Below are 27,671 nucleotides of genomic sequence, written 5' to 3'. Positions count from 1 at the left end.
ATTCTGCAGTAATAACAGGGGTTTTCTTTTACCTTGTGCATCCACTGAGGGCCATAAAATTAGAGTCATCAGATTATAGCCCAAGCAGACTATTATGTTTACATCACTTCCCATATTCTGATTACAGTCTCCACCGTGAGAATAAGTTCCTGCTGCTGCACTTTCCTTTCCTCTTTGCAATCTACATCTTCGTGTATTACAGATTAAATTTGTTCAGTGAAAGATAACTTTGACAGTTAGTTTTCAGTAAATAGACTTTGTCCATAGATAGAAGATTGTATCAAAATATTTTCTATGCAGTGACAAGTGCTCTCAACTTCACAATATATCCATACCCACAGGGCCCTATGCTTAAGAGCCACTTTGTAATTTCTTTCCTGGAGGTACCACCTGTAAAAATGAGGTCACAATGCCCATCAATTAGTGTTTCCATTGTTGAAACGGAGTTCAAGAAATAGTCTGGGTTTTTTTGTCAGTGACAGACAGCTCTCTGTCATGAGAGATGACAGCCTCTTTATAACCGTGGTCATGATATTCCTAAAATGAGACATCTCAAAATGTTGATTTGATAAATTAAATGTTAAAAGAGCAGGTGAAACCTGGGAATGTATCCTATGGATTCTGCAACTGGGAAAGAATTTCCACACATATCCCATTCAAACTGTAGTGAGCATGGATGTGTCCAACTTCATGGAATCCTCCATGTGTGCACCCCATCTGGAGTGCTTTGAAATTACTGATGAAGAGGATAATATAAGAGCTAAGTATGTATTTGGTATTGCTATTATATAGGGAACTTGGTTTCTCCAGGATCAGTAACTGCACATCAATTTCCTTTTACATGGGGGTTGTTCTGTACTCACTAAGGACTTCCAGAACCCAAAGGTGGTGGTTGTGATTAAAATGGACTATCAGGTCACTGTGTTCTAGATAAAAAAGCATGGAGGCCTCATGATTAGCAAGTTCTACACAGGTGGAAGTGGGGTTTTCTTTTCAAATCCTATCGCAGGTACCTTGCTTAGAATAATATACAGAGTTTATGCATTCCAGCCTATAACTTAGACATTGCTAATCATTTGTAAATGAACTGTATCTGGAGGGCAGAATTATCTTTCCTCTGCCCCACATTATACAGTATAGTAGTCTTACATTTTGAATACTTCCCACACTGCTACTTAGAGCCATCCTTCTGTAACTGCAGTAATTTTCTAACATCCCCACAAAAGTGAGGGCTCTAGGAAATTACAATCAGCCAAGGATTATCCTCTAGTTACAGCTTGGAGTATCATATCCTACCAGTCTTTGTTGTTTCTACATCTCTGAGGCTCCACAAAGGTGCAGGGTTTCACCTGTGCAGAGCTCATGGCAGGGTCATGGGTTATCTTGGGATTCACAGAGGTATTTAGGCACCTAACTCCCATTGATTTTAATGGGAGTTGGGCGCCTAAATACCTTTTGTGAGTCCATTCTCTATCCCTTATGGGAATGTCCTATAGAATATAATAGGATAGGAAGGATCATCTAGTGGATTGTGCACTTGAGTGGGACTCAGGAGATGTAGGTTTAGTTGCCAGCTTATATACACATACACTCCCTGTGTGACCATAGGCAAGTTACTGTATACCGTATATACTTGCTCATAAGCCGAATATTTTTGGTAAAAAAGTGATGCATCAAAGAGCGGGGGTTGGCTTATAAATGGATCTACACCAAAATTTGATGATTTTAAACTCTGTGGAATCATTGAATTGAATATCTAATATATTGTCATTTTTTTTACCTGGAGCATGTGCAGGCATGGAGCCCCTCAGCTCCCTGTGGCTGTGGTTCATTGTTCCCAGCCAAAGGGTGCTGCGGGGGCTTATGAAAGGGTCATACAGTTTTTGCTATTTTTAACCTAATCATCTTGAGGAGTCGGCTTATAAATGAATGGGCTAATGAACAAGTATATACGGTACTTAACCTGTCCCTCAGTTCCAGTCCATCTGCAAAATAGAAGTAATATCCAACACCCCCTGGCTCACACAAATGTTGTGAGAAAGTAGTCTGTTAATGATTGTGTGTGGCTCAGCTATTAGTGATGGGGGCCATATAAGGTCTAGATAGAACATAAAAAGGTATTTTATACAGAATGTTTCAACTAATCTGTAGAATTCTCTAGCAGAGATATAGTTCTCTAATATGTTCTATAGCATGGCATAACTACTACTTATTATTATATTCAAAAGACTTTAAAGTCTTTTATAGAACCCTAAAGGTTTTTTCCTTAGTAAATTCCATATGATCTCTGCATAAGGATATCGGGTGAAATGAGATTGCACATAAAAAAGGTAGATCTTGCATAAAGGGAGCAAATTGGGGAAGCTCAGAAGCAGAGAGAAAATACAAGTTTGCATCTTCAAGGGGTGCAAAATCACAGCAACTGTGTAATTAACAAGGTGCTTATCGAGTAGGTGGCTGAATAGAAAAGAAGCTAATTGGAAGTTCTATGTTGTGACTAGGAGAGCCTTATGTGATAAATCGGAGAAGTAAAGCTGTATTGGAAGGTTGCTTTGATGGTTGTTTTAAGCAGCCTGTCATACTACTAATAGAAAATTAGAGTTGTGAAAAGCAGAAAATATGGGATAACATCCAGGCAGATTCAAAAGAATTAGTACCAGAATAGTCATGTAACCCAACCCTTCCAGGTAGCTTTGATTTTGTTTTCTGCTGTGGTACCTCTTGCAATAATTAGTTAGATACTAAACTAAATTCAGTCCTGGTGTAAGTAAATTTAACTGCACTGAAGTCTATTCTTGACTGTGTCTGAAAAGCAAATTGAACCTTCAAAGTGCTATATAAATACTAAGGCCTGGTCTACACAGGGGGGAGGGGGAGATCGATTTAAGTTACGCAACTTCAGCTACATGAATAACATAGCTGAAGTTGACGTACTTAGATTTATTCACCCCGGTGTCTTCACTGCGGTGAGTTGACTTCTGATGCTCCCCCGTCAACTCCACCTGCACCTCTCGCTCCGGTGAGTACCGGAGTCGATGGGAGAGCGCTCGCCGGTCGATTTATCACATCTAGACTAGACGCAATAAATCGACCCCTGCTGGATTGATCGCTGCCCACCAATCCGGCAGGTAGTATAGACAAGCCCAAAATCACATTAATAATCCCATTGTATTGCAGTAAGTACTGGCAACAATGACACTATCAAATAGCAAAGCTGAGCTCTGAAACACTTAAATGGGTACAAACTGAGGCACAGAGTACTAATTCCAGCTGTGAAAACTCAGAGAATCATTTTGTGATGGGTTACCCACCCCCAATGTACCACCAGATGTACTGGAGTCCCACTCCACCTGCCCGTTCCACCAGCCTGGGCTCTCTCATCCTGTCCTGCTGAGCCAGCCCCTCAAGCTTCCTCTAGCACACACACAGATAGGGACACACCCAGCTACAGAAAAACATAGACACTGAAATCAGCTCTGTGTGGGAAGAATCTGCCAGGGGATTGCCCAGCACTCAAGTGCACACCCCCTCTGGGGCAAACCCAAAATTGTATTGTCTTGGGCTGCACAGAGAACTGTACAGCATAAGGTCATGAAAATCGCCCCTTCCCTCCATGTGGAGGAAGATACGCACAGCTTTTTCCCCATCAGTTATGAATTGCATAAACTGGTTTAGAGAAAACAAAAACAAGTTTATTAACTACAAAGGATAGAATTTAAGCGATTATAAGGGATAGCAAACAGATCAAAGCAGATTACTGAGCAAATAAGGAAATGTGCAAATTGAGCTTAATGCACTAAAGAAACTGGCTACAAGTAGTAATTTCTCACCCTAAATGTGGTGTTTTAAGCAGGTTGCAGGGTTTCTTGAAGACAAGCTGCTCTTGCTTGCAGCTTAGAACTCCAGGTATTCCTTTCACAGGCCAGACACCTTCTAGCCTGGGTCTGGTCCTTTCTTTCCCCGATCACTCATAGGTGTTTTCAGCAGTCATCTTAAGTGGGGATTCTATAAAGAACCCACCTTGATTAATTGACTCCCCAGCCTTAAATAGGATTTACATATGGTGGGACTCCTTTGTTCCCAGTTTGATCCATTCACCCTAATAATGGAAAAAATACTAGCAGTCCAAGATGGAGGCCAGTACGGGGAGACATGATCACATGACCCTGCAGTGTCAAAGCAGCCATAAGTCCTCAGGAAGACGGGAGATTAGCATCTTCAAAATCCCATTGTTCTCCCTAATAGCCCATTGACTAACCAGACAGACTGGTTGCATTTTGTCTTGTGGACATTCCCCAGGTGCAAACCCACTTGTAATTGTTACATAATCAATATTCCTAGCTTCAGGTATAGAAATGATGCATGCATACAAATAGGATAGTCATATTTAGTAAATCATAACCTTTCCAATGACCTCACATGACCCATCTTGCACAAAACAAACCTTAGGTATGCCATATTCATATAATAAAATCTCTATGAAGAATATGGGGTGTAGTGTCATGAACTTTCTTTCTTTCTTTCTTTTTTTAATATTTAAGAAGTGGAATCATATCATTTGGAAAATAGAGGCTAGACAACTTCAGAAGGAGAACAAATTTAGGAACATAGAATACATTTGGTGGATTGGTTACTGTCTGTCCAGGACATAGCTTTGAAAGCTACCCTGACAGATTCTCATTTGCCTTCTTTTGTGTCACTTTGAAGAAGGAAGGAGAAAAGAACTCGATCTGCAAAATATTATATGTTAATTAGCTTTAAATTCTGCTATTAGAACTTTCCTGAAATACTGAAGCTTTCAAAACCCTAAGGTTCCAACCTGAATAAGATTAAAACCTTTTTGTGCTGTTGCCTGTAGTAACTAAAAGCTTGTAAATGCGGTTAAACAATGGGCCAGCCATGTGAGGTTAGACTGTTTTACTACCCAATCAAAGATACATCCCCTTGGTCTCCCCCTTGATTCAGTCTCTCAGCCTTGTTGAGGTGAATCACCAGAACAATAAAGCCACTATGTTGCTTGAATCTCTGCTAGAGTGTTTCTTCCTATGAAATGTTTAAAGAGGTTTATTCGTTTGAATGGTATTTGTTCAAGCAGGCTCCATAGTGTCTCTTTAGATTTTGGGGGCTAGTGCGCAGAAATTGTACTCCTTTCAAAGGTTTACTCCTCTAGTAGGTGTTTGTTTACAGGCTCCATTGAATTGTTAGCTAGCACCCTCTGGTGTCTGTAGCTTGAAGAAAACTTGTCTCTATTCTCTTGGTATAAGAACAGCAGACTAATAAAAAAGAGTCAAAATTAATACTGTCAAAGTTGGTCAAGATCAAGTAGCAGAATTACTGGGCTTGCTGATAAGAGCAACCCCTTTAATTAGAAATCTGCCTCGTCTCTGTCTGTATGCTTTCTTTATAATGAGACGCCTACACTTACTTCCCATGATTTAATACAATTTAATTACAGTACCATTACTTCTTGGTAAACACATTAAATATTAAAACACCCCTCCATCCCTGCAATATTATGATGGAGATTTTTAAATGCACAAAAGGCAGGAGAGACATATTACTGGTTCCCAACTCACTGAAGGACACTATACTTTACCTGGAGTAAACTCCATACACACAATTCCAGCTGAAGTCAATGACCTAGAGTGGGATGTTCAAAATTCCCCAGTGTCATCCTTACTCTGCTTTCACAGAGTCAGTGTGCTACTTCTGCAAATTCCAGTCAGGATGATGGATCCTTGAGTGGGATAACAAACAGCTGGACGGGATCAGGTCAAACCTAACTAAATATAGCAAGAGGAGTATTATACTCATTTTAAAGTGTCATACATGATGTTCCATGTGTGATCTGATGAAGGAGTGAATGCCACTGCAAAACATACAAGAGTGGAATGTTACTAACGCCCCAATGGCTATGTCTATGCTGGGAAGGAGGGGGATTTTTCACATGGAAGCCAACATGTTAACATATATTAATTAATGTGTTAAAATCCAAGCATGGACAAGGCCATTTTACTTGAAACACATGTTCCCTGGTCTCTGGGGGGACCTGAGGGTTTACCTCAACCAACTAACTTGTTAAAACTACAACTTGTCTACACTAGGGTTTTAACAAATGTTTAAAAATGCACTTTGTTTTCCTAATGAAGACAAGGCCTCTCAATAAAGGTGATGCAGTAACTCCTCACTTAACGTCCTTCCGCTTACGTCGCTGCTCAATTAGGGAACATGCTCATTTAAAGTTGTGCAATGCTCCCTTATAATGTCATTTGGCTGCCCGCTCTGTCCACTGCTTGTAAGATTCCGTAGAAGAGCAGTGACTTTACAAGGGCATTGCACAAGTTCCTCTTCTCCACCTCCTCCTCCTCCCTCCCAGCGCTTTCCCCACCACCAAACAGCTGTTCGGCAGCGCTTAGGACTTTCTGGGAGGGAGGTGGAGGAGCGGGGAAGTGCTGTGTCTCCGCTCCTCCCCCTTCTACCCAGAAAGTCCTAAGTGTGAAGCGCTGGGAGGATGGGGGAGGAGTGGGGAAGTGCCGTGTCTCCACTCCTCCCACTCCCTCCCAGAAAATCCTAAGCAGTGCTAAACAGCTGTTTGGTGGCGCTTAGGACCTTCTGGGAGGGAGGGGCAGGAGTGGGAATGCGGCGTGCTCCAGAGAGGAGTGGGGGTGGGAAGAGGTGGTCCTGGAGTGGAGCGGGGACAGGAAGAGGCGGGCCTGGAGTATTCCTGACAAAGTTGGCGCCTGTTCTTCTCTAGGGAGGCTGCTGCTGCTGCAAAGGTGCTTCCTAGCGTCCTTGCCTGCAGCGGGCTGTGCCTGTGTGGGGTAAGCCAGGGCACTTCCCAACCACAGTATGGTACAGTACTTACTGTATATAATGCCTTTTGTATGCCCCCAAAAAATTTCCTTGGAACCTAACCCCCCGCATTTACATTACATCTTATGGGAAAATTGGATTTGTTTACCATCATTTCACTTAAAGTTGCATTTTTCAGGAACATAACTACAATGTTAAGTGAGGAGTTACTGTATCTCATTCAGTAGGGACTTGCATGGAAAATCCCAGAAGCACCTCACATTGCTCTTGATCTGGCCCGCTGAGGTTAATAAGGTGATTTAATTTCTCTGATCTAAGGTATCTTTTGTTTCATCGTTGTCATTTAGAAAAAGACTTTCTAAAATATGTAAGATTCCAGTCTCTATTACACCAAGGTAAAGGGAATGTTTCATTGTCTCTCTCTTTCTCCGATATAAATGGAGGAAAGTGATTTACAGATTATAAGGGCTCCCTGCTGCTCTCCTGTGTAATATGTGCCCCAGAATTAAACTGGTATGATGCATAAGAATGGGTTTTGATACAAAGAAGTATTTTAAAGTATTTTAAGCATGTTTTTCTTCAAAAAAAAAGAGAACCCACTATTATGTTGCACTCTCACAAATTGGGATGCTATGTGCTAGTATTTTTAAACATGTTTTATTTATTTAATATATATGCATAACCTAATGTTTGTCCACACTCACTCTGAATGCATGTACACATGAAATAGTCTAAAGCCATTCATAAGCTTTGGGTTGGGTTGGTTTTTTTAATGTGCTTTGCAAGAATGTATTGTTCTATATTTTATCTCTGGGTAAAATGCATGATGAAAGCCTTGATAACAAGTATTCCTGAGAACTAATCCCAGTTCTAACACTGACTCATCCTTATTTCAAGAGAGAACTTAATGCACTGTCACTTTACCGTACCTTGTTCCAATACATTACAGAGAATCCAGGCTGTAAAATGGAGTCCCTCAGCTAGACTAAATAATAAACTGCTTCAAAGAGGGGTTTACTGCTGACAAGGGGAGAGCTGTAGAGTGCCCTAGCAGAATTTCACTTCCTGCCAGTATCTTCTAACAGGATTTCAAAGCTGTCATAAACAGATAGTTAAGGGTTAATGCCTCTTTTACCTGTAAAGGGTTAAGAAGTTCACCTAGCCTAGCTGACACCTGACCAGAGGAACCAATGGGGGAACAAGATGTTTCAAAAGGAAGGAGGGAAGTTTCCTTGGTTTAGTCAGTTTCAGTTGGAGTGAAAAAGATCAAGGAATCAGCCTCTTATCAGAGTAGTAAGTTTTAGAATATAAATAGGTTTATGTTTATTTTCTTTTGTAACTTGTCTTGGTGCCATTAAGGGAATTATCAAATTGGGTATTCTTGTGTGTATTAAGATTTTTGCCCAGGGGAACATCCTGTGTTTTCTGTCTGTCTGTGAGGTCAGCTGTATGCTGTCTCCCAGAGGTTTGTTTTTTTCTTTGCTTGACATTTTTCCCTACTCTGCCTGAGCTATCTTTGTTTGAGAGGAGAAAAAAAAAACACAGCTTGTAACTTTGTGAATGCAACAGGACCTAGAATTTGCTAAACTCCAGGCTGAGGAGAGCCAAAAGGAACATGACAGACAGCTGACATCTTTTTCACTCCCGCTGAAACTGACTAAACAAAGGAAACTTCCCTCCTTCCTTTTGAAACAGCTTGTTCCCCCATTGGTTCCTCTGGTCAGGTGTCAGCTAGGCTAGGTGAACTTCTTAACCCTTTACAGGTAAAAGAGGCAGTAACCCTTAACTCTCTGTTTATGACAGAAGCTTACAACTTCCTCACACAAATGTTCAACACCATAATTAGAGCTAGGCAAATAACTGATTTTTCAATTTGCTAACAGTTTAAAAAATATTTTGGATTGAATGGAATGTTTAATTCAATCCACAATGAAAAGTTTTTTACTTACTTTTGGAGGTTTCTTAAAGATTTTATTATTTTATAGTAAAATTAAAGGAAATTTGGTAACAAAAAAGTAATTCCAAATTGAAATATCTGGGTTTCATTTAAAAAATGTCAAAACAAAATGTTTAGATTTATTTATTTATTTACTGAAATTGTTTAAGTTGAATTGAATCTGTATTTTTCCCTGGGGAAAAAAAAGTTTTGGTCAAAAAAAATCTCACCCAGTTCCAACTTTAATATAAAATATATCTGATTTGTGCAGCCTAAGATTTAAGTTCTTTCATTCCCCTCATTGCCTGTGAAGACCTCAGGATTTCAGAGACCAAGTCCTTTCCTGACTTCTCAAAAATATTTGCAGCAGGATTTAAATGACTGTGCTGAAGTATGCATAGTAAATCACAGAATCAAAGGACTGGAGGACCTCGAGAGGTCATCTAATCCAGTCCCTTGCACTCATGGCAGGACTAAGTATTATCTAGACCATCCCTGACAGGTGTTTGTCTAACCTGCACTTAAAAATCTCCAATTATGGAGATTCTACAACCTCCCCAGGCAATTTATTCCAGTGCTTAACCACCCTGACAGTTGGGAAGCTTTTCCTAATGTCCAACTGAAACCTCCCTGGCTGCAATTTAACCCCATTGCTTCTTGTCCTATCCTCAAAGGTTAAGAAGAACAATTCTTCTCCCTCCTCCTCGTAACAACCTTTTATGTACTTGAAAATGATTATCATGTCCCCTCTGTCTTCATTTTTCCAGACTAGACAAACCCATTTTTTTTCAATCTTCCTTCATAGGTCATATTTTCTAGACCTTTAATCATTTTTGTTGCTCTTCTCTGGACTTTCTCCAGTTTGTTCACGTCTTTCCTGAAATGTGGCACCCAGAACTGGACACAATACTTCAGTTGAGGCCTAATCAGCGTGGAGTAGAGCGGAAGAATTACTTCTCTTGTCTTGCTTACATCACTCCTGCAACAAACACTAGTAGATTTGGAGGTACTCGTATATCAAGTAGAGAAGTTAGGTTTCAGCAGGACTGAACATGTGGTAATAGCAGGATTCTGTAAGGATCTTTTTAATTCAATACAGTATAAGTAGGTATTTAAAGTGGGCACTCAGTCACAGATTCTCAAAGATATTTAGGTGCTTAACTCCCATTAATATCATACTACAGTGATGGGTGATCTTAGAGAAACCTAAATAGTTAAAATGTAAATGCTGTTTTGTTAGCATCAGGAATGCTCAGTCCTATTTCTGCCATTTCTTCTATTTTATTTTTCCTATTTGTTTTCCTTTCCCAATAACTACCTGCTGCATCTGTGATTCTTTCAGTTTTTACAGTTCAAACATTTTTTGAAGTCCACTCATTTCAGCATAAACTAGGTTTAAAGCAAAATGTAAGAGCTTCATAGTCTCAAAAGCCATGTACAATGACAGTGAGAATAATGCATAAACAGGGCCAGTGCAAGGAAGTTTCGCACCCTAGACGAAACTTCCACCTTGCGCCACCCCCACACCCAGCTAACCCCGCCCGCCGCCCCACCCATGGCAGCTAACCACGCCCACCCACCCCTCCCACCAGAGGAGCCCCCTTTGCAGCTAACCCCTCCACCTCCCCAGCAGCAGCCCCTTTGCAGCTAACCCCCTCCACCTCCCAGCAGCAGCCCCCAGCTAACACCGCCCCTGCAGCAGCTAACACCGCCCGGGGACCCCTCCCCAGCTCTTGTCCACTGAGCACACTGGCGCCGCTCTAATTCTACTCCCCTCCTGGGCTTGCGGCGCCAATTGGAGGAGACTTAGAGCTGTGTGCTCAGCAGAGGAGGCAGAGTGGAGGTGATCTGGGGCGGGGAGCGGTTCCCCTGTGTGCCCCCCCCGTTACTGCGGGTGGCCCCCACCCCCCAGCTCACCTCCACTCCACCTCCTTGCCTGAACGGGCTTTTAGACGCCCTAGGTGGCCACCTAGTTTGCCTAATGGTTGCACCGGCCTTGTGCATAAAGCACATTTGGCAGTATATATTTTAAAGCTATGATTCAGGAAAGCATCCCTTTTGGATAGTATTAGGAACATGCTTAACTTTGACTATAGTGGATAAGCACATGCTTAATGCTTACATTAATATGGAAGGGAAAAATGTTCCCTTGTTTTAAAAGGTACAGTGTGATATTAATGAAGCTATTGTGGCGTGTCTTGCATGCCCCAGGAATTAATTAATGTGTACAGTGCAGTCTGGTATCCTTTAGCTGAGTAATGGGAACAATTTTACTTATTTTGAGAAATCTCATTCTTCTTCCATATATCAGCTGTTTAAATCTATATTATGGCACCACCATGTGAGGAATACAAAATAATACCACAGAATAGTATCTTCTACACACCCAAAGGCAAATTTCTCCTTGAATGAAATTAAATGGAGTGGTGATGTAGAGAGGGAATCAATCTTTAAAACAAAGAAGTATATCCAGTGTCTGTTTTGGCCAAAGATTAACCACCCAGATTTCCAGAGCTGTAAATCTCTGGAGATTGCACTCATCTCACCATCCCTGCACAAATCTTCCCACCCCAGAGGTAACAATCAATTTGAAAGTCGGCAAAAATGAGTCTAGTAGTCATCTTCCAGATCCTTGAAAGTTGAGTATTTTGGTACACCTGTGGCTTTGAAAGTGATGTAAGGCTCACCCTTGACGTCTCTTAAAAGGTACTTTTCTGGCAAGGCCAAGATGATTTTATTGTTCTTATTAAGCAGTTTACGGTGCTTGGTGCTCCTGCTGGGGAGCGGGGGAAGCTCCCGTGACCCAAACATGCTCCCCAGCAGGAGCACCAGGTGGGCGGGGCAAGGCAAGCCTCCACGCCCCAACCCTGCTCCCCAGCAGGGTCGGTGAGGAAGTGGGGCAGGGGGGACTGCAGGCAGAAGGGGTAATGAGGGGCCTCCACTTGCTCTGGCCCAGGGCCCCACAAACTCCTAATCCACCTTTGGCTGTGGGCATTGTGCTAGTCACTCCTTTTAGGGGGGCTGGGAATGAATTTTTCCCTCATCACCTTATTGGGTAGGTGGAGTGGGGTTTTTTCACCTTCCCCCATGGTGAATGTCAGGGAAGACCTATTATGGTGATGAGAAAAGAAGGTTAGGCCATATGTTGCAACTCATTTTGTAAGTGTGGGGCAGATGTCCAGTGCAGGTACTCCATAGCGAAGGCATCTGGTGACCAGATAAATGGCCTGGTAAAAAAAAAAAAAGTAAAACAGAGGTGCTGGTTAAAGGAATGGAGAGGTCTGGGGGTTCCTCTGATTGGTACGACAGGGAGCCAACCCTCCCTTCCTTCCAGTCCACCTTAATCCTCTTATGGGGGGTGTGGATGTTAAGGTTCAAGCCCTGAGTTGGCTAGGGGACCTGGATGATAAATGAAGGGGGTTGGTGGAAGTCGGTGGCAGTTGTTTGAATGAACATAGAGTTGCCTGCACTGTAGACTTTTATCTGCCAGGTAGTCCCAGACATCTAATAATAAAGTTGCAGCCTGATTAAATTAATATCCAGTGTCTCCTGTCCTTCTTTCAGTATAGCCGGACAACAGTTGGACTAATTGGTCTTTTTCCTTTGTGTGGAGATGAGTCTTTGAAGAAACCTACCATAAAAAAAGTGTCAGCTTTGTTTTTCTTTTGTTTTGTCAAGTAACAACGACTTTAATATAGATACATAACTTTAGCATGTAAACCATTTTTTAACTCTAACTTGGAACAGCTTTCCATATACTTTTGTTAGATTTCTTGATGGAATAATCTAGATTTCCAAAATCTAGTTTGGGGATGTAACTTTATGTTTTGAAAGTGGCAAGCGCATGGACATTGTTAAAGTGCAAAATGACTGCCTGTTGATAGAGGCATTTGGCCTCAGGTTTGATTGATTTATCTGCTAACCGGGTAAGGACATTGGCATGGATATTGGCTAAGAGAATACAAGTATAGTGGTCTTTATAAAAAAAAAAAGTCAGCATTTGCCTACATTTACCTTACACTGGTATGAGGTATTTCAAAATTTCCATTGGCCAACAACCGTGGACAAATTTTGTTTATTTAAAATGATAGATTTATGGTATGTACTGTAATGGTCAGAATAAAAAGCATGATCTAGGCTTTGATATGAGCTACCTGCTTGCCTACTATTTTGCCACTGGCTATCATATGACCACATTTTTAGGGGTTTGAAATTTCTTTTATATTTCAGTCTTGATAATGAAGAGAGCTACCATTTCTCTGTAGAATGGAGGAAGCATAAAGTGAAAACCACCTTGAAGGAAATGAAATAGCACAAGTGCTTTCCTTCTCCTTTAGAAACATAACTTTCAACAGTACTTTTGTATAAGACTTCATAACATAGCCAGGTCCATTTGAGGCTCATGAACAGGGGATCCCTACATTACTCATGAATAACACCACTGCTTAGTGGTTTAAGCCCAGTTTTTGAATGCTTAGATTCCCAGGAACAACACATTCCAATTCTGCCAGGGTTAATACAGTTCTTCAAGTCAGATAAATTGGGTCCCATGCAGAGTTTTTTGTTTTGTTTTGCTCTTAACTTTGTGCACCTATTAGATGAGACCCTAAAATGTAGGTCTTAAGTGCTCTGCATGATCATTATATATCTCATCACACGTTTTGCAAGCAGTAGGGGTATGCTGCAAGGTCCTGGACTAAAATTTCTCCTCTCACCACTGATGTACTGTGCACAGGTCTGTCCCAAGCTGTCAGTCTGCCCACAACCAGTAGCAGAATTGCTTATATTCTTTGCAACTGTTTTTGCTCTTTGTCACAAGGGTTTTTTCCCTGGTATTTCCCACCTGGCAATGTGTGTGTTGTGCTAACTAATTTTATGGTATGTGTTGGGGAATATTCCAATTCCTTATGTTACACTATCTTGACATCACACATAAGCAGTAGCCCAAATATTAGCAGGGATCTGGAGCACTGGAAAGATTATTCACCTCTAACTCCTTAGCATCAGAAGGTATGTTCTTGAGGAGGCGCTTGATGTTCCATTCATCCCTACTAAAGGAGACAATTTATGGTCTGTCTATGATTTTTTCAGTCTGAAGTGCTGATAGATCTACTTGGGTCTAGGGCAAATACTGTTTCTTAATGTTCTAGCCTCAAAACCACAGACTTCATTGGGATTACTCTAGGAAACATGAGCGACTACTTTTCCTTGCAAGAGTCCATGTGCTGTAACACCCAGGTTCATCTTACTACAGGCATGGAAGGGCCAAAGTGAGGGGAAGAGAATGTGGGGGCTTCCATTTATATCTTATTAGGGAAGCCCCAAAACTGCTAGGCAATATTGTGAGCACTGGACAGGAGCTTTATTATTTATCTGGCACCCAAAAGTGTGCCCCAGGCGCCTCACATACCAAATGAGACACTGTCCGTGCCTTGCAAAACTTAGTCCCACTAGCAATAAGCAGTCCTAGTCATTTCAAGTGGACTAATCATGAAGTGATGCTTTACTCCATATAAGGAAGGTGGCAGATCTTGGCCCTTTCAGTAGGGGAAATCATAATTTCAGGCTACATACAAGGATGTATGATTAAAACAATTCTGCTTCAAGGAGGTAAGATTGATGGAAGATTTTTAGCTCTTTTTTGCAGCATGTGGTGATTTTTAGCAATCCATAGCATGATTATTCAGGCCAGGGATTAGGGCAGATGCTGTGTGGTGATACATAGGGAAGCACAGATTGAATATAATTAATCTGTGTGCCAGATAAAACTATGGAGTCTGGTCTATTTTTCTCTAAAGAATCCCATCAAATATTTGTTACCAAGTTCTGCCTCTTCTGTATCACAAATAACACGGCAGCATTAATTTATTCTACTGCCATGAAATGTCCATAATTCCCCACCCCCACGAGCGCGCACACAACTGTGACTCATAGTTTAAAAGCACTTTTTGATGTAAAAAGGCATTGATGATTGTGTCTGACAATGATTATTTGTCACAGTGATTATTTTTTAGGATACATTTGTTTTTCTCTCTCTCTCACTGCTCCCTGGGTAGCCTTGGCTCCACTCCCAGGGCCTCAGCTCCTGTGATTTTTGTTTTGTGTTCTTAAATGCAGGTGGTCTGGCTCAGTGCCTCTTTCTCCACCGCATATGCCATAGGAGTGGGGAGTTTGTGTCTAGCCTCAGCTCCATGATCAGACAAAATCACTCTTCCTCAGAGAGCTTAATAATGCATTTGTGTCTGTTGAAAGGGAGAAGCTGTGATTTGGAGGGAGTGCGGGAAAGCCCACCAATAATCTATGTAGTGTCATAACCCTTGAGATGTGTTAAGTGGCAGTGTAGTCAGCAGGAACTCTGTGGAAAAATGTTTCAGTGCATTGCTCACTGAGCACCCAGGCGGGAAAAAGTCCTTTAAGGAAGAACATGGATGGATGGATGGCTTGAAAGACTAAATTGCTTTTTTTTTTTTTGCTAAGCACTTGGCAAATCATTCTACTTACAGTCCAAAATTGTGTGCAGTAGGGGCGTGTGTAAAGGCATAAGCCCGAAAGCAAGATTCTCCGTCTCCAAGCCACAGTCCGTTTGTGAATGGAAATAGTTTGAAAGAGCTGGTTGAAACATCCAGTGCTAAAACTTTTTGGAAGCCTTCTTTGCCAAGAGAAACAGAAGCAAGAAATGTTTTTTAACCTATGAACAGAAACTAGGGTTGTCAGGTGTCCGGTTTTCTACTGGAAAGTCTGGTTAAAAAAAGGGACCTGACAGTGTCTGGTCAATAGTCCAGTTATCTGAGTAACTGTCTGCAGTCAGCTTCCATTCCACTGCCGGGAGACCGGGACGAGCAGCTGGAGCTGGAGGACCACTCAGCAACTGCCCGGATCTGGCAGAGAGAGAAGGATCTTGAAATGCCTGGTGTTTGAGGAGTGGGGTTGATGGCTGTGCTTGTCACCCGGGCCCCTTTCTCAGCCTCCCTTGTGACCCACCACAGGGGTGCTGCCCCCTGTCCTGTCCCATTCACCCCTCCCTCCATCCCTAGAGTCCTGCTTAGCTGGCAGGGGGAGGGAGGTGGAGAACAGCGAGTGACCTGGGGGTGTGCAGGGGGTGGGGCCTTGAGGGAAGAGGCAGAGCAGGGGCAAGGCCTCAGGTAGAAGAGGTGGAGCAGGAGGCAGGGGACGTTCTGGTGCTCAGTTGGCCACCCTAACCAGGGCCGGCTCTAGGTTTTTTGCCACCGCAAGCAAAAAAAAATTTGGCTGCCCCCCCACCCCAGCCCTAGGCTCTCCCCCTCACCCCACCCGCACCCCGTGCCTCCCCAGCACTGGGCTCTCCCCCCCCACCGCACCCACTCCCCCTGCCGTCCCAGCCCTGGGCTCCCCCGCACCAGTGCTGACACTACCCAATCCCCATTCACCTCCAGCCAGTCTGGCGCTAGCAGGGTCGGGGTAAGCAGTGGGGCTCCTGGGCCGCGCCTCAGCCCAGGGTCCCTCCAACTGGGGCTCCTGCCTCCAGGACTGGCCGGGACCCGGGAGGGCAGAGCTGGGGGACTGCCCCGGCAGGGGGCTGAGGAGCCGGAGCAGAGCAGCCCCAGAGGGAGCAGAGCCCCAGAGAGCGGGACGTGGGCCCTGCCTGGCAGCGTCCCGCCCTCTGTGGCCCCGCTGCTGCTGCTGCTTCTGGCTGCTCTGCCTCAGTCCCTGGGTGGCTCAGGCCGCTTCGCCCAGCTCCGGCTGCAGCACTGTGGGGCGGCCGCCCTGCGGCACCTGCAGGCGGCTCTGTGTGTCCTGCAGGGCAGCCCCCAGCCCGAGTGTCCCCCACTCGGAGCCTGCCCAGCCCAGCCCCAAGGTGCGGGCGCTGGTCCCCCCACGGCACCAACCGCGACGGCCCCAGGGCGTGCCCCCACCCCACACACACGTGCATGATGCCCTGCTACTGCCAGGCACGGTTCTAGGCTTTTGGCACTGGAAGCAAAAAAAAAAAAAAATGTCTGGAATGCTGCCCCTGAAAATGTGCCACCCCAAGCACATGCTTGGTTTGCTGGTGCCTAGAGCCGGCCCTGACCCTAACGGAAACCTGTGTGAGATCAAGTAGCATTTAAAAGCTATGATCACTCACACCATTATTTCATTGCTGAAGTAAACTGCTAGCTGAAGTGAAACACTTTAACAGAGATGAGAGCTAGATTATTACAATTCTGTTGTACTTCATTTTTTTATTTCTCTGGCTGAGTTTGCTGGAAAACTTTTTTTCATAAACTAGAAAGGTGGTTCTTGTACAGCATATCTATTTGAAATTCTCCTTGAGACAGAATGCTTCAGTTCTTCCTTGTGATGTGTGAAGTTGAGCAGCATCTCTTTTGAAGTAGATCTGAATAAAGAGAAGCAAATCTGTAGTGAGTGGCTTAAAGAGAGAACTGTTTATGGCACAAAAAACTAATAAAGTCAGGTTGCACTTTTGTGGGCAGTCAGATGTCCAACATAGGGACTCATCAGAATACCTGTTTTTTCATTAAAACATGTCTGACTTTTATGCTACAAATGAGGTGATGCAGCTCCTCCATGAGACAGTTACAATTTCAGTGATAACTTTCTGTTTTTACACACTCATAACTTTATGGAAAATTCTCCTTTTGAGATACTCAGTTTTCATGCTTGACCTCTGACCAACTCTTTCAGCTTAATCCTTTCAGATGGGTTCGAGTTCTGGCACTGTGGGGAAAAAATACTCTTTCCATATTTTATATTTAAAAAAAAACCTACCACTTAGCTATCTTTTCAGAAAACTTGAAAGGTTGGATTTTGAAAAGTAGAAGTTGCCATGTAAGTAGAGGAGTACATCCATGCACTGTAGGGATATTAAAGAAGGTTTATATTAAACATGGTTTATATGAGAAATGATTTATTGATTTATTGTTAATTGATACTTTATAACTTAAGGTTTATGTTAGAAGTAAATTTGTGATTCCCAACATTTAGCCTCTAACCTGCAAGCCACCAGCTGTGTCTGTGTGAAGCCTGCTCAAAGAGATACTTGGTATAAAACTTGTTAAGCTCAAAGAAATACTTTGTATAAAACTTGCTAAACATTAATTAACTCTAAGTAAGCCAAAACAGTAGCTGTTATAGTGTATAGATAGAGACCCCCACCCTCTGTAAGTTTTCATCTCACTTTATCTTTGCTTGTTAAAAGACAGGGAGTCTCACATAAATTGGTAACACCCCAAAAGGTAAAGAGACAGTGAACTAAATGTGATTAAGATAGAGAATGTATGTGAATGAATGGTTAGGGAGTTACCAGCCTGAAGAATTCAGTGTCGGCTGAAGAAGGTGTCAAGTGGGATCAACCAGATGACCCCCACCCCCTCAAAGGAAGGAAAAACAAGTATCTGACAACATGGAGCCAGCCACCCGCTGATTGATTTAGCAACAGCAAAATGAAGCAACTCTCATGAACTGACATAGGAATAAATTCCTTTAAAACTGGACTCTAAAGACTGAGGACTTTGAGTCTATGGTTCTGCTGCCAGCCTCCAGGAGCATCAGATGCATCTGACACAGACTCGGCTCCATCCTCATGACCAAGATACCTGGCCAGTAACTTGGCATGAGCAACATCTAGGCTGGTAACTATAACATCTATACAGAACCTGAATGAATGATTGTGTGAATGAATGTGTGTGTGTGTATAAGGAATAAGTAGTGATAGAAATAAGTAGTAAAACAACGTTGTTTGCTTTTGTCTTTTGCTGTCTTTTGTTTTGTTATGGTATTTACAATAAATGTGGCATCTTTGCCTTATCCCTCTTAATAAGATCCTTCTGGTTTTTATTATAATGGTATAACAGCACAACTTTACAAAAATTGTTAGGCTACAGAAGTTTTATGACTGAAATGTGCAGTAGAAAATGTTAGCTTTCTTCAAACCTGAAGTGAGAGGATCCTTCTGCATGTCTGTATTATCTCATAACTGTAGACTTATTAATGTATTCTAATGTTTTAAGCTGTTAGGTCACCTTTAGTACTTACTAAGAATGCACTAAGGCCTTCGGTGGCTTAATAACATGTGCTACCTTTAGTCCTTAAAGTAGCTTTGTGATGCCAATTAGCGTTTTTTTCTTTTAAAGCCAAACCAAAACAGGGAAACCAAATTTTTAAAAAGAAATTTGATCATTCAATACTAAGGCTACACAGATGAAACGATAATAAAAAATAGTTAAGGTTCCTTTAGCAACATTCCACTTAGCAGCATTGCATTTGTTTGTCCCTTCCTATTATTCTTATTTAAGAAATCATATGAGCCTGATTTTAGAAGTGTGCTATTCACCTGCAGCTCCCACTAACTTCAGTGGGAGCTACCACTAACTTCAGTGGGAGCTACCAGTGTTCAGCATCTCTGAAAATTAGGTCTTACGTGCTCATTGTGATCAAGCTGATGTTGCCTTTTGAATCTTAGGACAATATTTGGCCCTTAAAGCTAAATACATGCAAAATCTTTGTGTTAAAGTTATAGATCATAATTGTATATAGAGCTTTAGAAAACCTTATGGATTATTTCTGAACTGTAAAAAAGACTTGAAGTCGGAGTCTAGAATGGGAACCAGGAACTCCTGAGTTCTGTTCTTGGCTTTGACACTGATTCCCTATCTGGTATTGGGCAAGTAAACTTTCTCTGCTTCCCATTTCCCAGTCTATAAAACATGGCCGATACTTCCTACCTCATACTCTTGTTGTTTTACAAACACTGATCGTCACCATATACTGTAAATGCTAAGTGTTACTACCAGGAAGAGAACCCAATTACCTATGAATTTCCATTGTTAACCACTTTTCTAATGTGGCTATGGATTTGGTGGTGTGGGCTTTTTTTGTTTTGTTTTTTAAATAGAGATCATGCCTTCATATGTCTGAATTTGACTTTTTCTAATATGGATTTTTAAATGAGAAATATTTGGGCTCAGATATATAACTGTAGAACATCATAATATTGTCATGAGCTTTTCCAACTAGCTCACATGCCGAGTTAAAATCTTCCTTTTCTGGAGGGTTTGCATTGAAAATCTGTCACTCTTCACTTGTTACACTGGGAGCAGGGGACACAAGACCCCACAGGAGCAGAGAATGTTATGCAGGCACCACTCTGCCTTTATAGAGTCATCTCCATTTGAGCAAGTGACACTCTCCGTAAGCCTCCAGGTACTTCTTCCATCAGGGGGCAGTGACCCTGACACTGAGAGAGGACCCCCTGAGAGACAGAAAGATGTGTCCTTTGACTCCACCACCCCTCCCTCCACCCCAGGGTAAATTCAGACCAGCCTGAGCTAGATACCCAAGGTAAATAGGTGGAGAGTGGAAGGAGAGTACAGCAGAGGCAGACTACAGGGCTTTCAGGGCACTGATCCCCTTTCTGCACAAGCCTGTGGGTGAGTGGGAGGGAGGAAGGAGGACTCAGCTGCTTTCCCAACCTATGTCTAGCTCACAGAACCTTGTGTCAAAAAGGTTCTCTCTGCTGTAGAATCTAGGGCCCTCTGTTAGGGCAGCCCAGCTCTGAAGCCTGCTTCCTCTCTGTTTATTCTCTCTAGTTATGCGTCCTTCCCTCCAGACTTGACATTGTTGGCAGGAGTTGCAGGGCAGAGCTGGCTTCAGCTCCTGTTTCCAGGACACACCACAAATCACTTCCTGTCTTGGTTAAGTGTGGGATTTGTACACCCCAGTTTTAGTTCAAAGGCATTAAAAACAACCACAATTGCTAAGACGATCTTCCCTGCCTGTCATTCAAACCATATCACTTTCCCGCTGAGTCCCTTCACCAGCTCCCTCTTTTCCACCGCACCACATTAAAGATGCCTTCACCCTTAAGGCCCATCAAATCTCTGTTCCTCCTTATTTTTCCACTTTGGCATTTTACCAAGGCAACCCTGGGCCCCTTATACTCTGCCAAGGCTCTAAGCCTCATCCATTGGTTTGTCCATTTATCCCACAAACATCTTCACAACACGTTCTTCCACACCACCTCTTAGGAATGGGTTTGCCTGCCCAACCTAGTCCATAAAGGCACTACCCAGTCCTCCTCAAGTCTGTGATGCCTATGGGAGATTGCCAGCTGATAATGGCTATGTAGGTGGCCAGACAGGATCACTTATTTCGATATATCTGTCTTAAAATGAACTATAAGTTCTTCAAGCAGGGATCATGTCTTCATATGTGCTTGTACAGCACCTAGCATAATGGGGCCCTGATCCTGATTGAGGCCTCTGAAAGCCAAAGTGATACAAATAATAATCATGTAGATTTTCCTATCCATAATTATATGATTGTGTCATTTAGCAATAATCTCCTGTGAATGCACGGGTGTGGTTGGTTGGTTGGTTTGTGTCATAGCTTTATAATAGCGCTAAGTCACACTCCAGGCAATATGCTTATTGGGAATTCAATCATTTTTCAAGAGCTTGAATCCACATTTCCACATTCATATACAGACCTGAATTCTCTGCTAGTGTAAATTGGTAGAACTGCATTAATTTCAGTGGAATTCCACCAACTTGCAACAGTAGAGAACTTGGCGTACTGCACTTTTGTTTCACAGTGTGTTGGGACTTCTTATTGGGCTGAGCTGGCTTTAGCTAGTTTCTGAGTTTTCCAACCTCATATGAAGGCAGGACAGACCTGAAAGGCAACAGTGGTTGAGAGTCTGGGAGGCACAGTGTAAGGACAGCATTTTGTTAGGTAATCCATAAAGAACTGCCTGGCTAGCCCAGAAGTGCACCTTGTATGCGTTGTACAGCAGAAGAATTACTGTGTGTATTTTATAGTTTAAAAAAGTCCTTGTTTCTCTACATTTGTTTGCCATTGTGCTGACATGCTCATGAGCTATATTCTTTGTCTCATTCTGACAGCATCATAAGTCTTAATTTTGCACTTGATCTCCACAGAATGTTGAGTGGCTGTAATACCGGATGAAACCTTGATTTAGGGTATGTCTCATTGCCCTGCAGTTTGGACTACAGGTAGTTTGAATAGCAATGCACACCAGTGTGCTGCGCTGTAACTCCCCTTTGTGGATACTGCAGGCACAAACCGAAAGGTCCCTAGATCACATTAATGTAGTCCTGTTTGAAGAGGACTGAATTAGTGCAAATGCAGGACCTGAAAGTTTGCGCCTGTAGCGTCCACATGGGGGAGTTACAGCACAACACTTCAGTGCATACTGCCATTCAGCGCTCCCGCAGGCCAAACAGTGGGACTCTGTAGACGTGCCCTCAGACTCCATGAAGTTGCTTTTGAAGCTCTTAAATGTAAGAAGTACAATATTTACCACAGGTCTGATTAAAAAGCCCATCAAAACTAATGGGCGTCCTCCCAACGTGTTCAGTGGATTTTGGATCATATCTTGTGGTACCTTGAGTGTGCTGTTGTTTTATATACTGCAAACAAATCTGTGTTAAATATTCACTGTGTATATAAAACACTAGAGATGTGACCCACTCTGATTGTTCAGTGATTCCAGGAAAGAGAAAATGTGATCAAATGGTTTTTGGTGCATTTTTGAGTTTCATACTCTATTGCTTGGGATTGTGCACACAGCTTTTCTCTTGGTACTTGCTTTTGTCCTCCGATTGCCTTAGTCAAAAAGTGTGCTCAGAAACAACATCAGGCTTTCTTCCAACTTTTTAATAGTCAAAATAATATACAGCCTGCAACTTATTGTTTGTATGCCTGGGAAACCATTGGTTCTCTCTCTCTCTCTCTCTCTCTCTCTCCCCGCCCCCCGAGACTCAAAACCTTCTTAAGCCCTAGATGAACATTTGTAAAGCTTCTACAGAAAGATCAGACTCTGGACCTGATTCTCATTTACACTAACTACATTAGCAGGATAAAGTGGCCTTAAAATTTTACATTTGCACCCACTGTGAGGACAGTTCAAGGGGCCTTAGTATAAATGAAGTTCATTGTGCTCTTCAAAGCTAAGTGTTTTTTCATTCATTACTTTTTGAGTTATAGCATCAGGGGAACAAAAAGAATTTTCCTGTATTTTTACACTGTAGAGGAATCATATCCTAAAGGCCCCGTGAGGTTCTGTTGTGCTTATACCAGCTATTATTACAGGCCTAATGCCCAGCTTACATGATTGGAGCATAACTCCTTTATAAATAGCATTCATTTGGACTACCTGTTTAGACCCCCTTGCCCACACAGCCAGGCAGCAGATTAATATTAATTACTATATTTTATTCATTGTAATGAATTATCATATTTAGTCCAATTTCATAGCTATAACAGCAGTGACAGCAGGCCAAAAAAAGTGCAGAGGTTTCATCTGATCAATGGAGGCACCAGAGTGATTCTGGACAAAGTGAAGAGGTCCTGCAGCAGTGTTCATTATACATGCAGAAAAGAGAGAGATTTGTCTGCAAAGGAGAGCCACTGCCAAGGGGTCCAGTCTGTGCTCTAGTCGTTGTAGAAGAGCTGTGTGAGATGACTGAGCTTCAGTTATTCTTCATACAGACCCAACAGGCTGCCCCAGTAACTGGGAAGAATAGGTCACATGGGACAGGGAATCTGTGTTAAAGCCAGAGACTTGGGGCACAGATTATCCGCATACAGAAGAATGCTGGTGGTGCAGAATTTGCACAAGAGGGTTTGGAAGCTCTTTTGATTGGGAACCATCTCTTTGTTTTGTACAGGGCTTAGCACAATGGGGTCCATGACTGGAGCGCCTGGACATTACCACTGTACAAATAATAATAATTTTATTTTATAATAATTCACTTGGTGTTGAGGATGCTGTCAAAGTCTGGTGAGAAGGAGGAGAAACAGAAGGGTGCTAATGTGTACAAGTGCCATCTTGAAAGGTATAGCTTCTACGACAGATAGGCTTGGAACTTTTCAGGGAATGTCATGATGAACTAGTAACTTTTTGTTTTAATCCCCTCATGTTGTGTCTATAATTTATAATCTATGTTTATAATGAGGAAGAAAGGGATGGCTCGATCAGGGAGAAATGGCAAGAAGGGAGCAGATGATAGGTGAGATGGAGATGAAACAAAATATGGAACACGTGAAATATGAGAAATGTAGCCTCAATCATTTTGCTTATATGATTCTTCTGTCCTTTGTTTAGACTGTAAGCTCTTTAGCGCCAAGACTTGTTTTAGTCTCTGTCTCTGAGCTTCCTAGCACAGTTTAAGGAGCTTGATGAAGTAATAACTTGACCTGAAGTAGGTATGTGAAAGGAACATTGTTTGATCATATTCCGCGCCTTTCTAAATACAAAGCATGCATAACATTCTAAAGTGAGAGCAAGGATGCCTCTGGCAACACAGAAACTAGGGGGAGCAATAAGGAAAGCGATGGCATTTAACACACTGGGTCTTATCTTTCCCAAGGGGAACAAACACAAGCATCACTGAGATAAGTGATCCAAAGTGGAAATAGTGGATTAGAGGTTCTCTGATGACATTGACATGATATGCACAACTTGTTTTCCATTGATTCATCCTTTTCTGAGTTAATGAACATCTAGATACTTTGAGGCTCAAAAACTACGTGAGGATTAGACATTCAGCTGTACCTATCTATGTTAAATAAATGACCTTCGATAAATATCTGGCTTTGATTGGAAAAGAGTTCTCTTCACTCTGTTGCACTTTGTAAGTGTAATGGCCCCTGCTGCAAATTTAGCAGCAGCAGCATCAGTCTGAGAATTACTGCATCAGTGAGGAATCTGGGACCAATTTTATAAGCCAGCTGATTCTTGGAGGTACTGTCTGCAAGGGTGAGGGGCATTCCGAGTGTCTTAGACCCAGGCCCAGTTCCTTAATGCCACAACAGCTTCTATGTTGTTTCATTATTTTATGAATATGAGCTGAAAGACTCATTGACAGTACATTTTATAAATCCTCCCCAAATAGTCTTTCACCATTTGTAATGTGACATTGCCTCCTAAGAAATCAGTGATATAAAACAGGTATGTGTGTGTGGTGTTCTTCACTCAGAAATCAACCTATTTCAGGGTCAGAGAAATTGCTTTAGCAAAATCCCCACATCAGTTAAAAGGTATTTTATTAGTATACATGCCTGAATCTCTCCAATAAAAATATTTTATAGAAAAAATACTTTAGGTGATTGGGTTTGGCCTTTTGCCTGTTTCCTACCCCTTGTGTAGGGCCCCAGCATACACACACAATCCTCACAGCAACATGAATACTACAAGATGCTAGTTATTTCCCAAATGGCAGAAAACATCACAGGCTCAGGTATTGAATTACTCATGTAAATTAAGCCATTAAAAAGAATGTTATAGTGCAGAAGAGATGATACAATATGGCCCATTGAGTTTCATTCCACCCCAATAAGGCCAGTCGACTTGAGTTCTGTTTTGTGGTTTGGCACAGAAGCCTTTCATAATGTGTTGAAAGGGCTTCCTCCCTTTTCTCCATCAGCTTTCCTTCATGGTGCTGTAATTATGAATGTGTTCTTGAAACAGAACGTTGTGTCCAATATGATTTCTAATGAAATCACCCAGTAAGGAACAATTTATCATAAGTATACCCTCAGGTTAATATGCACAGAGGCCAAATTCACCTCTCAGTTCAACCTCTATTACACTGCTGCAACTCTGTTGGCTTCATGTGAGTGATTCTTGATATGCCTCAGTATAAATGAGAGGAATCAGGCCGGGAGACACACTCTCTCTGTCACTCTATTTCCAATCAAAAGTCTCATGGTCTTTTAAGTAACCCTGAACCACTGAAATTTTCTGGAACATCTACTTACAGTTGGAAAGCGTGCTGAATTTAAAAGAGGGTTTACCATGGCAGCAGACAGTACAACTGCAGGGCAGGCTGTAGTTTCAGGTTATTTTGTTTTTGCATCCGAGACCTTCCCTTCCAAAGAGCAGTCTTTCCCTTACTATTTAGCCAGCTCTCTATTTATTTATAAATAATTCCAGTCAAGATAATGCAAATTTTTGAGGAAATTGAGTTCCATGTAGCTGCTGTCATACTGTATGTTGCACTTTCCTTGAACATCAGGCTACCATGCATAGAATCGTGACCTTGTGGAAAGCCCAAATCCTTCTGCATTCACAAATCAATATCCCCTAGCAAAAATACAGCAAAACCCAGCTTCCAACAATTATCCTCTTGATACCCTGCTGTTTGAGCTGAATTCAGTCCTTATCTGGCTCACTCCTTTCTCCTGTACCTTGAAAAAATGTGACAGACATCCAACTAGAAAGGACATGCTGCAGTGTTAAGAGTGAAGCACACATTGCAGTGCAGGGCCTCTTTTTAGTGGTAGGCCAAAACAAGCTGCTGATGTGATCTTCCAGCTATTCCCCCCACAGCTAACAAAAGTTGCTTTATAAACCAAACCAAAATAAAGAATTACATGGAATAGTGCTGTTTTTCTGTTGCTTGGTGACATCTTATGAAGTTGAAAAGAAGAGATTAGATCCAGATAAGAAGGAGGGGAAAATGTTTCTTTTCTACGTGCTTTTGCAATTACACATCAGCAAAGATCATTCTAGTTTCCAGGTAACAGCTGAAAACATAAGGTAAATCTTGGAAACTAATTGGATATATTTGAATAATTACTGTATGTACAATACCTTGGCCACAATGTGCTATATAAGTACTGATTTATTTTGTTATATATAAACTTCATGATGGGATGAGATAATGTCACTTCAGAGACATGCATAAAAGAAAGCTTGACACTTCGAGAGATATTGGCTCCTTGTACCTAAACTTTGTCCTTAAGATGAGTATGGATGACTCTCATTCACTATACAAACATCCCATGCAGAATTTGACAATAAATATGCAAAGAGACCTTCTGGTTTTATTAATGAACTCTATATAGATCCAGTTCTATATTTTAAACTGCCATTTGGTATTACAAACGCATTCTACTTATAGCTAAATTCCATGTTTCCTCTCCTGTTTGTTGTAAAATCAGACTTGTTTTCTTGTCAAAATAACAAGAGGAAACTCTCTGTCACTGGGTATAATAAGAAAGTTATTATATTTTATTTGCAGAATAGGTTATAACAAAAATTCATTAAAGTTTTAGGGACAGATTTTCAAATGCACAAACAGCTTTTGACGGGAGGTAGGCACCTGTCATTTGTGCCCTTGAAAATTTCACCCTTAAGCACTGTATCATTTGAGACTATCCTAATAGAAATTTTATATTTAGAAATATATTTTAAATGGTAAGCATTCTTTTTTTTAAAAAAATGTTTCCTTCCTGGTCCCAACAAAACCCCTTTCCTCCCAATTATAGCTGGTCGAAAATTGGGAGAAATAGAAAAACTTTGTTTTTCTGTCAGAATTTTTTTTTAAATATTTCATTTAGAAGTGATTGTTCAAAACAAAACGAAAATTTTCATTTGAATCTGAAATATTTCATTTGGGGTTTTTAAATGAAAATAATTTGTGGGAGGTTATTTGGTTTTTTAACTGTCAGGGTCCCCCTTCCCCACTGTAAAAAGGAGGTGGGGGGAAGTGTGAGAAATTGGAGAAAAACACTTTTTGCTGTTAATTTATTTACACTTATTACTGTGCTAGACAATAAATAAGGTGGGAAAAGTAAATTCTTTACATTTTCCCACACTTTTTTCTCCCCCAGTGGCAAAAGTTGCAATGCAAATTGGGAGAAACCCTACTGTTTAAAAATAATAATAATTTTCAAGTAAACCCTATTGTCTGACACGCACAGTTTCAACAGAAATTTTTCAACCAATTGTGCTCTCAGTATTACATTTGTATTTCATGGTCATTATATAAAATCATGATCAACTGAATATAACTATCCCTCTGTGTAATTTCTGAAGCATAACTCATCAATTTGCATTTCTTGTGATATTTATCGCCACAAGATCTGTGCTAATGCAGGTGATCCTACCATGGTTCCTTGGTAGTGGCTAAGTAGT

The 27,671-nt window shown here is 41.8% G+C and overlaps 1 long non-coding RNA gene across 1 annotated transcript in view; it reads left to right on the top strand.

The window, feature by feature from the left end:
• Window positions 1–27,671, top strand: part of LOC120405876 — a 165,681-nt gene that overhangs the window by 23,167 nt on the left and 114,843 nt on the right. The window lies entirely within an intron of this gene.

Source organism: Mauremys reevesii, linkage group 5, assembly GCF_016161935.1.
Source record: "Mauremys reevesii isolate NIE-2019 linkage group 5, ASM1616193v1, whole genome shotgun sequence".
In the NCBI taxonomy this organism is placed as follows: Eukaryota; Metazoa; Chordata; order Testudines; family Geoemydidae; genus Mauremys; species Mauremys reevesii.
Note: the sequence above shows the minus strand (reverse complement) of the source record. Positions and strands in the feature narration are given on the sequence as shown.